Here is a 13,088-nt window from a genome sequence, read left to right on the forward strand (position 1 = left end):
GAAACAAAACAGCTAATATAAGGATAGGGATGAAAAATATTTCCTCTTAAATGTTTGGGACTGTCAGACTCTAAATACATGTAAAGTACAATAGAAAAGCCATCAGGCAACTGTGTTATGTCAAAGAATCAGCTGCCACCTTGTAGTCACTAGTGAGCTTAGGCGATCTGACAATGTGCATTTGTGTTTGCTTTATTCCAGCATCACTAAGTGACCCTCATCCTGACAGATGAAGAAATAAATACCTATTTTCAAAAAAACAGTCCTACTTAAGCAGCAGTTAAATTATCAATAGTCATCTTTGCAGCCCACCCTCAAGAAATCATAGTATGATTGAAGAGGAAAATATAGGGAAAAGAAAATAACACAAAAATATGTGGGTTTTGACTGGCACACAGCATACAAGTGAAATTATAAAGTTTTAGAAATAAAGCCAAGCACAGATGTGGGCAAAAAAATTCAGGACTGCATGTCAGTTGCATGCATAAGGGAGAGGGGGCAGAGAAAGTTTATTTCCATGTAATGGGAATAGGAGTTGTGTGGGAACCCATTAGTGGGGGATGGAAATATTTGCCTCCTTTTAAAATTCTTCCCTTGGTTTGTAATCCCATTTGGTCATAGCTGTAAACTGTCATCATTGGTCACTCCCCGTTTCTTGAATCTGATAGTGAGTGGAAAGATCAATGTGTGGACTTAGATAGACACTCCGTCAGCCTTTATCACAGTCTCTGAGATCTCTCACCTTATCTGGAGAAGCTACCCTTACATGCTAATACCTTGCAGGTTTTGTATCAGTCCATAATTTTTTTTCTGTATCTCACTCGTTCAATGTCCTATGGGGGAAGAATGTCATAGTGGAAAGTAATTTGGGTTTGTCCTTTCCCCTCACCACACAACACATGCTATGTCAGTGTCTTTATTGATGATTATCTGCTCTCATCTGCTGCTTGGTAGTGAGGCAGTCATAGTAGCTGCTGTATCCTTCCTTTGTTTCTGACCAAGCCATTTGATTGTATGGTTGTCTCCTGCATTGTCGTTAAAGGTCCTATCCTTAGAATTCATAATAAGGAGACAGTTTCAGTGGTGAATCAGGGCAGGAGCAGTATTCATTTAGACCAGTTGTGTAGGGGGACATTCTTACCAAGCTGAGATATGCATGGATAGTAATCCTGGACTTAAAAGATACTATTTATTGTTTTGCAATGGAAGGTATACTTTAATATTGAAGAAGATCTCACATAACTCAAGCACTGAGATGCAGATATTATTTAGTTTATAAACAACACTCACTGAGATAGTTTTGCCTTATGACATATACAAATTGCTTGTGTGGATAGCACAGCCTCTGAAACATTGCAGCCAGCATGTCTCACTCTTCCTCCTGAAGTGCTAAAAAAACCTGAATGAACGGGAAATAAAATCATGGGACTTGGACAGTTACTGCAGAAAGGGTTGACATTTTGTGAGTTCTGTGGATGAATTTGGGGAGCAATGTAAAGATATTTCAAGGAGAAGCTGTTTCCATGAAACAAAGCAGATTGTAGGGAGAGGACATGAGGAAATAATGCTCAAAGAAGAGCAAGAAGAAATAGCCTGAAGGACAAAGGTTTGGTGCTGGGGTACTAAAATCAGATTAGGGAAAGAGCTGAACCAGGGAAGTGGAGATAGATACTGCACATTGAATTTCCATTCTCTGTTCCATTTCTAATTGTCTAGCTTAGGGTAAGAGAATCAAAAGATTCATCACACATCCAAACGACATACCTGGCTGCACCAACATGTACAGAGACGGTTCCATGTGCTCCCTTATGTCTTTTGATTATTAAGGATGGGATGTGTGAATTGCTGCATTTGCATATATTGTAATAGACTTGATTTAGGAGTCAGACATAATAAATCAAAATGTTGTTTTGAGTGGATGTGAGTTTGTGCAAGTTTGTGTGTATGTATGTCAGGACCAGAGGTCAACTTTGGTTACTGTTTCTCAGGAGTTATTCATTCATCTTGTATTTTGAGATAGGAGAGCTGAGACTTGCAGCTTGCTGAGTAGGCTCTGAACCCCAGGATCCTTTTGACTTCAGTGTCCAGTGAGCCCCCAAAGTTTACATGTTTTTATTTATTCAGTGCTAGGATTACAAGTGTGGCACCACACTCGGGTTTTTACTTGGAGTGTGGGATCAAACACAGGTTCTCCTGCTTGGGTGGCAAGCAATTTAGCAAATACTCTGTCTTCGCAGCTTGATTTTGATATGGTATGATGAATTTTTAATAGAAATAATCAAGAAGTTGTTTAATACTGTTCAGAGTCAGACAATATTCTTATTTTAAAATAGCTTTTTTTTTGCAAATTTCTATTTTTTCTCATGTTACTACCCCAAATGCAGCCTTCTCTCCTCTCAGTCCTTTCATCCCCCTCCCCAACCTCCTCTCTCCCTCAGATCACCCCTCCAGTTCCCTTAAAAGAAGAACAGCTTTCCTATGGATGCCAACCTAACATGGTATAACAAGTTACCTAGAGAGATGACTGGAATTGGGGAAACATAGCTATTTTATGTCTACTTAATGCAAGTATTTTACTGACCTCTATACACATATTGCTAATTTTCCTATTCTAACCACATAAAAACATACAGTTCGTTGTCTCTGAGTGTGTTCACGATGTTATGTACTCATTCAACAAGGTCTCATTTCAAAGTATTTTTATTGCAACAAAAAAAAAAGCTAGGGCTCATACTCAGCAGTTACTCACAGTCCCTTCCTCCCATTGCCCTCAGCCAACACCCATTTGCATATTGTGTTCATATATTAACTAATATGGAGCTTTATATTAATTGATAGATTATGAATTGTCTTTAGTATCTGGCTGCTTTCATTTAGCATAATATATTCTAGACACATCCGTATTGTAGCATCTATCAATAGAGCTCACTGCATCTAATGGGTAAATAATATTTGTTACATGACTATAGAATATTTTATGCTGCATTGTTCAAGTTATAGTATGTAGTGATTTTTGTCAATAGTGTTCTTTACAAATAATGATGCTAAGAAAACTCATGTATCTTGCTTGCATTTCACTTTTCAATTCTGAGTTGACTATGAGACATATATTCATAGTATGATTAAATATTTACACAACTACTGAGTTGTTTTCTACCAAGTCTTTGTCATTTGACCTTCTACTAAGCACTAAGGCAAGTTCAGATTTCTTGAGAATCTGGCCAAAACTTGATATTTTCCACTTTTGACTTTTAAATTATATCCATCCTAGTAGTAATAAGATAGTACCATGTTTGATTTTGATTTGGGTTCATTCATTAATAGTTCTACTGGCATGCTTTATATATTTATCACTTGCATGTTTTCTTTAGACAATGATGAATTTTATTCAAGTGTCTTATACTTTGGTGGGCTGTCTTTTATATTGTCTGCTGGTGTGTATATATTACCATGTTAATGTATGTCTCACTTTTCATTCTCTAATCCTCTTGAATGCAGAAACAACTGTATTTTTAAGCAGTTCAATGTCTCTGTGTGTATATCTGTATATATGGGAGACTATGTTCATAAATATTGTAAAACTAATAATTTATAGTAGTTGTTTAATATTTTAAATGTGAACATTTAATGTACTGTAAAGTATTGCTACCTTATACCATACTCTTAGCTTGGTGGTTGATCACGAACAAGACCAGGCTTTATCTGCCATCATTTTTTAGTTCACACACAACTCTAGTGAACAGAAAAGAAAAGAAGATTCTTTCTTCAAGAGTGGCAGCTACAGTTCATTCTTGGAGTCAACACCTTTTCTTTTGATTGGTGCTTTTTATTCTGCTTCCAATTGTACTAAGACTCACTTTGTACAATATGTAAGGTAAATGAATGAAAAGAACCTTGAGCTGCAAGAGACAGTGACAACAAACAGAGGTCATGGGGAAAAGAGAACCATAGGAAACTGGACATAGTTGGTGACTACTATAACACTTCATTAATATTAGACCTTCATAAACTTGGCATCCTGTTTGTAATAATGTAAATAGTGTAGTAATTCACTTCTGCAATGAAACTTGCTTCCTAAAAGTCAACACACTTGGTACTGATTAGTCTTTATTACAATTGCCCTTCCAGCTCATTTGTACATTCAGTTATGTAATTCTGCAGGCTCAGCACTTCTATCTTGAAAATCTATGGACAAATGTACATTAAAATTCATTTTCTTCTGGATGTTAAAAAGTCAGTACAATATGTATTGATTGACAGTCTCTGAGGAATGGAAAGTCAATCCTTAAGGAACAAGTCTATGGACAGTTTATTAATTCTGTAGCAAAATACATGTTTATTTCAAACACGGCCAAATAAAATTTACAATGGAAATCTGAAAAGGCAAATGGAAACTTTTTTTTATCTGTCCAAGAGCTGGTTTAGTTCTTATTCACGTTGGACATTTTTTATTCTATTTTTATACATAATCAATTTCATAGAATATCAGCCTTTAGATAAGCTCAAACTGAGACCATGATACAGTTAAGTAAAATAAAGCAACATTATTGTGTTTAAAAACCAACATAGAAACAAAAGTAAGTAGTTATTTTAGAAAGAAGAGACTATAACTTTTCTAATTACTTATAAGATATCAATATATTCAATTACAGTCATCAATCTCTACTAACTTACTTCATCTCCAATCAGCCACTGGAGCCCCAAGTCTCTACTCCTTCCTTGGTATGGTACTCAGTAGTATTCAGGGCATGATAAAATATCTATTGCCAAAGACAGTATGCACTGTGGCACAGATTCAGATGAACCAAGCTGGAGATCCAGAAAAACACCTTTCTGTAATACAGTTCCTGCAGTTCCAGAAAGTAAATAAAAGCTGACAAGGGATAGAAGAAATCAATAAACCTGTGTAGCTACCATGCCTATGAAGCACAACACTGACCAGCATGGCAAGATATCCCTAAAGGAACAATAGTGGCACACATATCTTGACAGTAACCCAAAACTGTCTAATTAAATGGACTAGAGCACCAAACAACAGGAGAGAAACTGTACCTGGTCTTAGAAACCCAACCAAATACTCGTGACTAGTAAGGCCATGAATTTTAGAAGAGAACCTCCTACCACCATTTTATGAAACCAGCATCATCTAATATATTTTAATCAGTATAAGAACATATTCTAAAAGGTATCTTTATACTCACAGATAAGTATAGCCGTCTCCCCTCAGCAAAGAAGCAGCCCTTCACAGAAAATAGAGGCCATTAAAGAAAACCACAACTGAACCCAATGCAGAGATCAATGAATGCATAGATTGATGAATAAGTGGATGCATTTTCAACACAACTCCTGAATCTAAAAGCTCAGGGACATCACAGAAGAGACAGCAGGAAGCTTGTAAGAAACAGAGAAACAGAGATCCAGCAAGTCTGATGTGAGATTGTTCTCCTAGAAATGGCTGCCTAAACAAGACATTAAACTATGGCAACAACAGACATGCTAAACGTGGAAGGGGGAAACTCCACTGAGTTCCACCCCTAGACAAAAAAGTACAGGTAGCCGATGACTGCTAATAGAGACTTAGCCTCACTCAGACTCAGAGATGAGTCCCTTAATTGGTTATCCAATACAAAGTGCTCAGGCCCCAAATCATAGAATTACATACACATATACAACAAAAATAGACTAGCAGGCTTGTCTGTCTATCTATCTATCTATCATCTATCTATCTATCTATCTATCTATCTATCTATCTATCTATCTATCTATCATCTATGTAACAATAATAAAGAAACAGAGAACATCAACTTGAGGGGGATATGAGATAGTATGGGAAAGGATAGAGGGTGAGGACATGGGAAAGCTTTAAAGGAAGAAAGAACAGGATAAATCATGTAATCATATTTTAATTAAAATATATTAAATAAGCTTTAAAATGTAACTTGTTCATCTGCAGGTATATATTTAGCCATGGTGTCTAGAAGGCTTTCAAATTTTATGTGACATCAATTCAGGTCAGAGTTTGACATCCAAAGAGCTCCAGTAAGTCAGTAGTTCAATTTTTATTATAAAGTGAGGAAAATTTTTATAGATCAAGTTAACTTAAATTTTATAGTCTCAAAATGTCTTTTTGTTTATAACCCTTTTGTGCTTGCTTCATAACATTTTGGGGAACTATTTACTAGCATGTATCTAAGCATAAAAATACAGATAGTATTGTTCAGTAGCTTCCAATAAGAAAACATAAAGTTCAGTTATTTTTATGGTATATTGTATAGCAGTTGATAAGCTAAAATAAAAGTAGATATCTTAAATTATGCAGACACATTAGAGAATATACTATGCAAATATAAAACCTCACATAGAAATGGATTTAGCTTACAGTGGAAATAGTTGTGATATAATATTTAATTTAATAAAAAGATAATACTACATGCAAAGCAGAACCTCATGGAAACTTTCCAAATGAAAAACCAGACAATTCTGATCAATTTAAAATTTTTCTTTACTCTTTCAATTTTCTATTCTCCTCATCTTTCTAAACTTATTATGAGTTAGAATTAACAGCCTTTTGAAGATGCAAACATCATCCATCTAATTTTAGTAACCATTATTTGGGATGTAATCCCAATGAGGCCAAATGTGGAAATTAATTTAATCATTTAAGAAGCTTATAGGATCAGAGATATGATGAGGAATGAAAAAAATGAAATAATTGGAACTCAAGCATCCACTTAGTATTGCAAATATATATATATACAGTACATTGGTTGGTTTTCGTAAGCTGCGAAGGACTGAGAAAGGAGTTGTTAATCATGGCGTTAAGCATAAGGCATGCATCTTGCTGCCTGTCTAAGAGGAGCAATGGATGAAGTGCAAGACTAAAGCTAACTTTGGCCTGGCTTTCATTACGCCAATTACCTGGACTAGTCAGTCAAATAGACAACATACTTTTCTATTAATTTTTCTTTTCTATACTTTAAAGCAAATGATTTGATGTAAAGAAAATAATTGTTTAAAAGAGAAGGTTTATTTACAGCAGTTTAATAATTTAGATTGTCAACAGGCTTCTTCGAAAATACATTTTAAGTAGGGAAACTCTCAAGCAATTTACACTTTGAGGTGAGCATCTTTTTTTGGTTTTTATTCTCTGCAGTAATTCCATTAAAAGAGCACAATTTATTGCACATCTGTCTTTGCAGATTTTATCAACACTGAAACCTTTTAAACTGAGAATGGGATTAAATAAACCCCATTTACCAATGTGGTAAAATATAATAGACATCTACCCCATTAAATGGCCCACTGAATCAATATTTCCTCTTGGCAGCAATTTCCAGCAGATAAGGTGAAACTCTCCTGTTCTATTTGATAGATGAGAAAACTTACAGGGAAGAATTTACAGCAGATTCACTGTGTACCTTGAAGGAGTGTTCATTATTCCCAAATTACCTCCTCATGTCAGCAAATCTGTGGCTAGTAAACAGAGAGGCCATTTATATTTGCCCTCCTGTGTGGCTGTAGACAGTACTTTGAGGCAAGTTACTTATGTGGCAGCAGATTGCTATTTGATCTTACCAATGAAGGTATTTCAGATACATTTAAAAATATTTATATTTTGTTATTGAGTTTTTAAAAATGAATTGACTTTATTTTGGGGGCAATGTTAATTGTGAATATAAACAAATACATACTGATAACACTTATACATCACCCTCTCTCAACTCCTTCCCATCTCTGTTTATACTTACCCTTTCCTACAAATCCCACTCTTGTATTCAACTTTTCTGTTTTATGAACTGCTAAGTTTTATCAAGACTGACTGTGTGGGCTTAGAATTATATACTAGAGTCTAGTTGTCTCTTCAATGGGCATACAACTAAAGACATGAACTTTCTCAACCAAGAATTGATCTGTAGATATTAGTTTAATAAGAAGAGAGGCAGGGTCCCATGAAACCCTCCTCCATCCACAGCGGATTACAGGTTGTTCTGTGCAGGCTCAGAGCAGGTAGCCATAGTTGCTGTGAGGTCAACTGATGGAGGAAGATCATGGCTAATAAAGAAAATGCCTTGGCCCATTTTATTGGTTAGAACATAGGTGGGTGGAGTAAACAGAACAGAATGCTGGGAGGAAGAGGAAGTGAGCTCAGATTCAACAGATCTGCTCTCTGGAGCAGAGATCATGCTCCTCTCTCCCGGGCAGACACATGCAATGAAGCAAGCCGCCAGGTCAGACATGCTGAATCTTTCCTGGTAAGACCGGTACTACACAGTTTATTAGAGATGGGTTGATCAGGATATCAGAATTAGCCAGTAAGGGCTAGAGCTAATGGGCCAAGCAGTGTTTAAAAGATCTCTGTGAGTTCGAGACCAGCCTGGTCTACAAGAGCTAGTGCCAGGACAGGCTCCAAAGCTACAGAGAAACCTTGTCTCAAAAAAAAAAAAAAATACAGTGTCCATGTAATTAATTCGGGGCATAAGCTAGCAGGGGACTGGGGTGCTGGGGACGAAGTCCCGCTGCTCATATTACAACAGTCAACATTCTAGAGGCTATGTCAAGGCATTTTGCAACCCTTCTCCCTATCATCTGGTTCAAACTTACTTTCTGTCTCATCTTTCATGATTTTTCCTGAGATTTAGAAGAGAATGATTGTATGTCTTTAATTGCTGAAGCTACATTTTTAGAAATGATTTATTAATGTGGATATCTACATAAAAACTAATGGGAAAAGGAGAAAAAAACTTCAGAAATTGCAACAATATTTTAATTTTAGATTTGATATTGCTCCATATAGGTTTTGCTTATTAATTTAATAGCAGCCAACCAAATGGGGAGATCATAATGTTTGAGGTATTCTAGATTTTTTTTCTGGCAATGTGAAATAAATGACTTATCTATGCGAAAAAGTTCTTGAGGCAGATATAATTTTTATTGTCTTTTTTATTATTTTATTTTTTTTAGTTGTTGCAAAAAAAAATTTCCCATTTCCCTCCCCCTCCTCGCACACATCGCCCCCTCTCCCCACTCCCCTCTCGAGAATGAAGAGCAGTCCAGATTCCCTGCCCTGCGGGAAGTTCAAGGTCCTCCCACTTCTATCCAGGACCAGGAAGGTAAGCATCCAAACAGGCTAGGCTCCCACAAAGCCAGTTCATGTATTAGGATCGAAACCTAGTGCCACTGTCCTTGGCTTCTCATCAGCCTTCATTGTATGCCACGTTCAGAAAATCCGGTTTCATCCCATGCTTATTCAGTCCCAGTCCCGCTGGCCTTGGTGAGCTCCCAATAGATCAGTTCCACTGTCACAGTGGGTGGGTGCACCCCTCGTGGTCCTGACTTCCTTGCTCATGTTCTCCCTCCTTCTGCTCCTCATTTGGGTCTTAAGAGCTCAGTCCGGTGCTCCAATTTGGGTCTCTGTCACTATCTCGATCCATCGCCAGATGAAGGTTCTAAGGTGAAATGCAAGATATTCATCAGTATGGCTATAGGATAGGGTCATTTCAGGTTCCCTCTCCTCGGTTGCTCAAGGTACTAGCTGGGGACATCTCCCAGGACACCTGCGAGCCCCTCTAGTGTCCAGTCTCTTGCCAACCCTAAGATGGCTCCCTTAATTAGGATATATATTTCTCGAGGCAGATATAATTATTAACCTGAGCACAAATAAACCCATGCAATTGCCTACAAATCACAATTCAAACATGAAACCAGTATTTTGGCTTAAGACTATTGTTTGGAAGATTCATTGTTCAGCCTAAGTAGGGGAAGTACTGTAGCCTTCATTTTAAAATGCTTGCCAGTACTGACCATTTTCAGTAGAAGTTATACGATTATTGTAGTGAGAGCACAGATCCTATGAATGTAATCAATCCCCCTTAAATATAAATATAAAGCTGGGTATTGTGGCTCACATCTATAATCCAAGCATTTAGACAGTTGAGGCAGTACATTTGATATTTAAGGCTGACTACATAGCAAGTTAGAGGTCAAGCTAGCTGCATGAGACCATATCAGAAAAACAGAAACAAACAAACAAAGAAAAAAAAACAATAAACAAAAATGGAAAATCAAATAAAAATTCTTTAGAGTTAAATCATAACCTCAAACCAGTAAATAACTAGACTACACATATCTCAAAATTAGCAGTAACTTAGTCTTAGTAAATCCTTGGAGAATGTAGAGTCCAACTGAACTGTCCAGACAGCATATGTTCACATTGGGTCGTAAAGTGCAGATTTCAAGTCCCTCATGTTTCCTGTACTTCAGCCGTATGACACCTGATAGCTCTCTAACTTAACCTCACAAAAGCTCTAGTAGAATAAACTCCTAGAAATTAATTCATGGATTTCATATAAAATATTGCATTTAGAGTATTTAGCTTTTCTTCTAACATTTAATATGCAGCCAATAGACATTTTGCATTCAGTACATACCCTGTGTACCAAAACAAGTATCTATGCATGTATATTCAAATAAGTATGCAAGCATTTAGACATAATACCTTTTACATATGCAAGCATGCTTCAAGTATGTATAATATTCATTTGAATATATCCCATTCTTATACATGTGCTTGGACACATACATATATTTTATATAATCATGTGTTTATATTATTTCCTTAAAGATCTATGAAAATGTTGAGTAGTAGTTCTATACCATATTTTATATAGGTTTTTCATATTTTAGCAACATTCATTTACAAAAGAACTTTTTAGAAACTTTACAACAGTTAATTTTGCAAGTGGCCATGACCACTTCATTATTCATTGGGTATTTAAGAAATTTTATCTTTCCTTATAAGACATTTGTTGTTATAAAAAGTATGTTTGTATTTGTTTTTTAACTTGTAGTTGTCTTATTATTATATTTTGGATTACTTTATAGAATACAAAAATTAAAAAAGATATTACCTAAGTACAATGTTTATATTATTCTACACAAAAAGAAAAGAATACAATAAGGGCTAGAGAGATGGCTCATTGGTTAAGAGAACTTGCTGCTCTTCCAGAGGACCTGGGTTCAAGTCTCAGTTTCTGCATGGTTCACAGCTGTCTGTAACCCCTTTGTCAATGAAACCAGTGCTCTGTTCTGGCCTTCATGGACACTAGGAATGAATGTGGTGCAAAGATAAATATGCAAGTAAAACACCCATAGACATAACATAAAACTTCAAAAAAACCAATAAAATAATGTCTATTTGTTTCTGAGCACCTCTCAAAGTGATGTTTGTTAATTTTTCATAGTAACAATTCTCTCTTAAAAAGAACGAGTTAGACATAGTTTGTAGGTTTATGTTTAAGATAATTTTGCAGACATAGATGATTTTTACCAAATAAGCTACTAAGGTCAGTGAAATTAGCATTTGCTAAGTGAGGCTGATTATATAAATCTTTATAAGAGTACTTGATAAGATGTCAGGGTGGGCAGTCCAGTCTTAGACCTGAGGTAGATATGATCTTCTATCACAGTGAAGGAAACTGAGAGTAAGGTATTGGAAGGAGGCCGCTAAATAGTTCTTGATTGCTCAGCCCCAAAATAATCACACAGAAACTATTATTTAAAACACTGCTTGGCCCATTAGATCTAAGTTCATATTGGCTAACTCTTACGTCTTAATTTAACCCATTTCTATTAGTCTGTGTATTGCCACATGGCAGTGGCTTGCAGGGTAAAGTTCCCAGTGGCTGGCTCTGGCTCTATGGCTTCTTTCTAACTCCACCTTTTTTTCAATCAGCATTTAGTGTAATTTTTCCTGCCTAGCTAAGTTCTGCCCTGATATAGATCCAAAGCAATATTTTTATTTATTAATTGTAATTACAGCATACAAAGGGAACTCCCACCTCACTAAGGAGGGTGCTTCCTGCTGTGGAATATAATGTTAACCTGTTAACATGTTAACCTGTAAAGGATGTGCAACCTTTGCTTATGCTGCATTTGGTAATTATGCAAAAGATATGTTGCATTTGTTTCACCTTGCCTGCCTAAGGCTCTTGCTTGGTCTAATGAAAATCTAAACTGCCAGTATTTAAGTAGAGAAAGGATAGACAATGCTGGCAGAGAAAATAAAGGGAAGAGATGTATATGCTTAAAAATTAAAGGAAAAGCAATGAGAGTAAAAGAAAGAGAAGAGAATGAGGGAGATGCCCAGGGCCAGAAGACAGGTAGCCACCAATCAGCTAGAAACAAGAAACAGTGAAAGTAAGATATATAGAAGGAAAGAAAAATAAAAATACCTGAGGCAAAATCTAGAGATAAATGAGTTAATTTAAGCTAAAAGAGGTAGCCAGAAACAAGCTTAAGGTAGGCTGAGAATTACAACTAATAACTCCATGTGACGATTTGTGAGCTGGTTGGTGGCTTAAAAGAAAAAGCTCAGTACAGCACACACTCCCCCAGATTATCAAATGGCTGTAAAGCAGAAAGGGGACTTGAACTCATTTCCAGTCTCCTTTTCTCAGAAAAGAAGCACAATGAAGCAATGAGTTGACTGAAAAGTACCTTCCAAAGGAGCTGACACAGCAGGGGGTCACTAGGTCATTTCTCCATTGCTCATCTTTTCTTAAACTCTCCTGGCATGTTTAGTTCAACTACCTCTTAGTGACGCAGTTAGAGGTGAGATGAAGGTGAGCTTTAAACTCCTGTATTTAGGTCTTTGAGGTAAAAGTCAGATTTTCAGTTAGGAAAAAAGTTCTAAGACTCCAGTCTTAAATCTCTTAATATTTACAGAGTTGGAGAACATGCTAGAAACAGTAAGCAAAGAAGGCTATAGGTGGGTGTTGGAGTTAAAGTGATTTTAAAGAAAAACCAATTGTATGATAACTACAGCTTATCTCTTTGAAATAGAAGCTCCTCATAAACATTATACCTGGAGGTTTACTGCATACACCAAAATGTCAGCAGTGGTCATGGAGAGTTGGACTGCAGGTGACCCCTGCTTTAAGGAACTGTTCGGAAGATAAAAGTCTCCCTTTGATGTGCTATTGGGCACACCGTGCAGTGCTATCAATATCAGTCTCCATATGCACTAAGTATTCAGAAATAAAACATTGATTTTCTCTGTAAATCGGCATTTGAGTTAATCTCCCTGCATA

This window comes from Alexandromys fortis, unplaced genomic scaffold (assembly GCF_014885135.2).
Source record: "Alexandromys fortis isolate MF-2015 unplaced genomic scaffold, M_Fortis_MF-2015_v1.1 scaffold_105, whole genome shotgun sequence".
In the NCBI taxonomy this organism is placed as follows: Eukaryota; Metazoa; Chordata; class Mammalia; order Rodentia; family Cricetidae; genus Alexandromys; species Alexandromys fortis.